This window comes from Nanorana parkeri, unplaced genomic scaffold, assembly GCF_000935625.1.
Source record: "Nanorana parkeri isolate BGI_ZX_2015 unplaced genomic scaffold, ASM93562v1 scaffold377, whole genome shotgun sequence".
Taxonomy (NCBI): Eukaryota; Metazoa; Chordata; class Amphibia; order Anura; family Dicroglossidae; genus Nanorana; species Nanorana parkeri.
In genome coordinates this window covers 1,135,823-1,141,649 of record NW_017306645.1, presented here as the reverse complement: position 1 = coordinate 1,141,649, position 5,827 = coordinate 1,135,823, and the positions used below count along the sequence as shown (strand labels likewise).

At 41.9% G+C, this 5,827-nt stretch overlaps 1 protein-coding gene across 1 annotated transcript in view; it reads left to right on the top strand.

The window, feature by feature from the left end:
* Positions 1–5,736: 5,736 nt before the first annotated feature.
* LOC108789110 (E3 ubiquitin-protein ligase RNF182-like) overlaps positions 5,737–5,827 on the top strand; it is a 1,477-nt gene continuing 1,386 nt past the window's right edge. The window contains exon 1 of the mRNA XM_018559042.1: positions 5,737–5,827. The gene's annotated coding sequence lies outside the window, so the exon portion shown is untranslated.

Below are 5,827 nucleotides of genomic sequence, written 5' to 3'. Positions count from 1 at the left end.
GATATTTTTGAAATTTAATCAAATTAAATATCAATTGAAAAGAAGGTGGTGGGGGGTTAGTATGAGTACTGCCTAATCACAACTGAAGGAGGGTTTTGCAGGATGAAAATAAAGCATATGTGGACAGCCACTCTTGGTTGGTTGTTTCCAACGCAATGTTCCTTCTTTGTGCTCATCAGGTTCCATTGGTGTGGTTATTTTAATCACAATGACAGCTGCCACAACAAGATGATGATTTAATTTACTTACTGATAACACTTGTTACCGTGGGTCCACCCCAAGGAGATGTACCTGCCACAATATGGATGTCTATAAACAGCAGTTTTGGGAAATGTTTTTTTTTGCCTTTTATTAATTTATTTTATGTACAGCTTATGTAAATACATAATTGGCCTGAGAGTCACACAGCCCACCTGAGTATCGCACAGCCCACCTGAGAGTCGCACAGCCCACCTGAGAGTAGCACAGCCCACCTGAGAGTCGCACAGCCCACCTGAGTATCACAAAGCCCACCCGAGAGTCACACAGCCTACCTGAGAGTCACACAGCCCACCTGAGAGTCGCACAGCCCATCTGAGTGTCACACAGCCCACCTGAGTGTTGCACAGCCCACCTGAGAGTCGCACAGCCCACCTGAGAGTCGCACAGCCCACCTGAGTGTTGCACAGCCCACCTGAGAGTCGCACAGCCCACCTGAGTGTCGCACAGCCCAATTGAGAGTCGCACAGCTCAATTGGAAATCGCACAGCCCACCTGAGAGTAGCACAGCCCACCTGAGTGTAGCACAGCCCACCTGAGTGTCGCACAGCCACAACACAGAGTATATAGCTTCATATTGTTTTGTATTGCTGTATAACTTATTGCTGGGATTTGTAGTCCTCTATAGCTGGTCTCCTTACTCCCTTCCCTGGCTGCCACTCCTCGCTCTCTCCTCTATATTCTAAAAATAATAATTTTGCGGCGCTAGAGTGTTCGGGTTTCACTTCAAGAAAAGGTGGCAACCCTATTCAATCCACTGACATTTATGTATGTTTCCTTGCTGTGCAGAGCAGCAGCACCCTGAACAGGCGTTCAGCAGACAAAAGTTTGCTTATCTCTGTACTGGTTCAAGTATCAGCAATGACAGCCTACATATTTCTCTGTATAATATCATTCTCTCTGCATAATTTGATGTTATCAGGAAAAAGTGCCATTTTGCTCTCAGTTCCATCCACCGGGTTATTAAAGAAAAGACTAAACTGAGGGTTACAGGTAAGTGATGATAACAGATACACTTGCTTGCAAATTACACCCTTAATTAGATTTTACACAGTGATAATTTGCTGCAGCTCTGATGTGATTGCCGGGGGAATAGAAAGAGACGACTCCCTCACACTGCCTTGTTAACTCTGAGAAATGGAACATTATGTTTTATATGCTAATAAAAATGATTATTAATATGTTATCATAACATCTTCCACATGAATCCATCTTCCATATACGGATGTTCTGTTAAAGACGAAGTTTCACAAAACAAATAACATTTTTATTTTATCCACCAAGGGACCAAATGCATGTAGCACTTGGTCCTGTTAGGATTGGTGGCCCCATTGCAGTATAAGAGCACTTCTTTATTTATGGTAATGCTGGCTGTATCTCCACTCCAGTCTGAAGCCTAAAATATGAGCGTCGCTTTTGAGGGGAAGTACAGCCAGCACCAAGCCTCTCTCCCCTCTCTTAGCTGACTGTTCTGTAACTATTATAAATGAACAATCAGCACTGTCAGGATCAGTACAGTGTATTAGAACAAAAAATGGAGGCACCACCAAATGAAAGAGTCCAAAGGAGTCTTTAATGGTCAGGAAAGGAAAATTACCGTTAGGTAAGTATACAATTTTCCGTAATACATATATAAAACATATAAATGTAGTTTAATCACCAATCACAACAGTGTTTAGCGCTGAGTGTTCATTCATAAAAGCTCACTTACTCAGCACTGCAAGGCTGTTATCTATCTGCCGAGGACCCTTCACTGCAGACAGATTATAGCTCCGCTTTGCATGGCTGAGTGATCTCTTATGAATGGCAGCGCTGGTCTCCAGAGCACTGCCCGTTCACTTAAAAATCTATCTCTTTGCTAGCATCATGGGTGGACAGCAGCGGGTAAACTGTCCAAAAAATGCAGCTTGGCAACAGCAGGACTGATGTGAATGGGACCCAGTGCTATATGCACATGGTCCTCTAGTGGATGAAATGAAAATTGATTCTTCTTCTTTAAAGTAAGTGTAAACCTGGACTAAATGGCATTTAGATTGCTAAAGAAAAATGTTTCTCAAACAACTGTCATTTATTTTTCTTTAAAAAAAAAAAAATATTTATATCTTTTTTTCATCCTTTGTTGCAGCTCAGTGCTGCCTATCTCCTGCAGCCGCCTCCTCTCTGCAGACACTCCAGGAATGACCATGTAATTTCTCAGGGAGGATTTTTTGATGGTGACAACAGTGGAACATGACTGCATAATGTATATTGAAACGGCCACTTGTAGATTCCGTCAGAAAGACTGCGTCACAGGGTGACAACACAGGAGTACTGGGAGACAGGGACAAAGTGTTCTCACCTTATAACCAAAGTGCTTGAACAAGTACTGGTAAAATCACCAGGTAATATTTAAAGCCCATCTCTGGCCAAACAAACAAAATGCCCTTGCAGGGGGGCTGCCCCCCGGACAGCAAGCGATAAGTGCTGGTTTATGTCTAGGGGCTGGAGTAATGCAGATTTACTTACCTGATCCCTGCTCCTGCTGGCTCTCTCAAGGCTGCTAGACCAGTCGCTGTAGCCTCCGCCTCCCTGGACTCCGGTGGTCTAAGGACCGCTGACATCATCGCTTCTAATGCAGGCTACATAGACCTATTAATTATCTAGTTATTGGTCTAATATGAATCTGTCAATCTCTTTGTCTATCTATCTATCTATCTATCTATCTATCTATCTATCTATCTATCTATCTATCTATCTATCTGAGATAGATAGATAGATAGATAGATAGATAGATAGATAGATAGATAGATAGATAGATAGATAGAGATCTAATATTTGTTTATTTATCAGGTAAGCTATCTATTGATCTAATATTCTATCTATATTACTTTCTATCTACCCATTTATTGATCCAACATCTATTTGTCTATCTATGGGTAGATAGATAGATAGATAGATAGATAGATAGATAGATAGATAGATAGATAGATAGATAGATAGAGATAGTCATAGTTCATTACCTTCTGTCCAATTATTATGGTAGCCATGCTGCATGCCCTTAATGTAGTAGCTTGTTTATAACCTGCCCTTGGATGAAATGAATTGAAAAATCACAGCACGGAATGTAACCTTCAATAAGACACATGTAAAACCCAATTTCTATAATGCGATGTGAAGTCCTCCCCTAGGAGCTTTCAGCGTTTATGAGCCATGACATCAATCAGCATGATGTAATTAAAGGAAAACTCCACTTTGATCAAAAATTCATATAACCCATACGATTGTCAACCAAACCTTTTTATATTTAATTATTATTTAAAATGATAATTCCTTTTTATTATGCAGCCACAATTATTTTCTAAAACTGGAACAATTCAAGTGTCACTTATATTCATGGCAGTATATTTCTGGGAATGCAGTATGCACAGTTTGGCAGGCAGATCCTCCCACTCAGCTGTGAGACTGAAGACATTACTAAAATGACTTGTCTGAATATAAGCAGAACCAAGGCAGGAAGCTGCATTGCAGTTTCACTTTAAACCTGAACTCCGTGATAAGCAAATATTCTCTATATACATGTGTATTATTACTTAATGTTGGTGTGCTTTGTGCATTTCTTTCAGATGTGTGCAGTAATCCTGTGTGACATTATGTCTCTGTGCAGGAGCTTCCTTTAATAAAGACCAGTCACTGTTGCTCTCTCTCCTTGTGCAGGGTGACTGGTCTTGTCTCCGCCCTCCCCTGTAGTTTTCTGTAGGCTGCCTGTAGTGGGTGGGGCCTGCTGGGTCCCTCCCACAGCTCTCCTCTCTGCACAAGCTATGTACGGCATAGTGATGTTGTCACTGCTACTTTTACAAGGTCATTCTGGGTTTGCAGAGACATTTGGAGCACACACAGTGGATTTAAAGCCTTTGTGCTATTGAAGAATACACTCACCAGCCACTTTATTAAGTACACCTGTTCAATTGCTTGGAAACAAAAATTGTTAATCAGCCAATCACATGGCAGCAACTCAATACATTTAGGCATCTAGACGTGGTGAGGACGACTTGCTGAAGTTCAAACCGAGCATCAAATTGGGGAAGAAAGGGGATTTAAGTGGCTTTGAACGTGGCATGGTTTGTGGGGCCAGACGGGCTGGTCTGAGTATTTTAAAAGCTGCTGATCTACTGGGATTTTCACGCCCAACCATCTCTCGGGTTTACAGAGAATGGTCCGAAAAAGAGAAAATATCCAGGGAGGGGCAATCATGTGGACAAAAATGCCTTGTTGATGTCAGAGGAGAATGGGCAGACTGGTCCGATAGAAAGGCAACAGTAACTCAAATAAACTCGTTACAACCAAGGTATGCAGAATACCATTTTTGAACGCACAAGTTGAACCTTGAAGCAGATGAGCTACAGCAGCAGAAGACCACACCGGGTGCCACTCCTGTCAGCTAACAACAGGAAACGGAGGCTACAATCCGCACAGGCTCACCAAAATTGGACAACAGAAGATTAGAAAAACCTTGCCTGGTCTGATGAGTCTCAATGTTTGCTGCGACATACAGATGGTAAGGTCAGGATTTGGCATAAACAACATGAAAGCATGGATCCATCCTGCATGTATCAACGGTTCAGGCTGTTGGTGGTGGTCTAATGGTTTGGGAGATATTTTCTTGGCACACTTTGGCCCTGTGATGCTATCATGTCAATATGGACCAAAATCTCTGAGGAATGTTTCCAAACACCTTGTTGAATCTATGCCACGAAGAATTAAGGCAGTTCTGAAGGCAAAAGTGGGTCTAACCCGATACTAGCAAGGTGTACCTAAGAAAGTCGCCGGTGAGTGTACATTAAATTAATATTTTTGTGCCCGGACTTCAGCTTCAAGGAGATGGACTCAAAGCTTGTTAGAATGTCAATTGTTCCTTTACAACAAGGATAGTAAATAAAGAGGTTTGTTGGTTATATTAATAATTTCAGCAGCTGCTTATTTTTAAACAAACTCTCAATTTTTAACTCGGTACAGGGTTTTTTTTAACAAGCATTGGGCAAAAATACCGAACCACGTTCTAAATAAGGCTCTGTGCCTACATTTTTTTGTTTTTAAATGTATTAATACTGGTATTTATGCAAGCACATAAGCAGGACTAGGGAGAACAAAAGCCTTACACAGAAGATGTCATAAGGAGATATCTCCGTGTATTGCTCCCCTGGCACACAGCATATAACGTTCGATAAGTTAGCTTCACTATGCATCTCATGGTGTATTATCCATGTCTATGATTACAAATGAGTTTATATAGGTCAGTGTGTATGTCCTCTGTTCCTGGCCACAGATACCGCAGTATGAAGAGATGGCTGGGTCCCTTCTCTGTTTCCATGACAACCACTGGGCTTATTCCATGTTGGCTTGATATAGAGCTGAGCTGCATCGTTCTACGTAAGACTCTCCATCCTCCCTCACTACCTATTACTCTCGCTCCAGCCCACTTCTCCTCACTGTCGTCTTGTATCCATTCCTGTATTTCTCTGTCCCCTGTTCCTCACGCCATCTCCCTCTGCTTCTCTCCCTCTATGAAAAAGGATTTTGCTGACAACTCAGG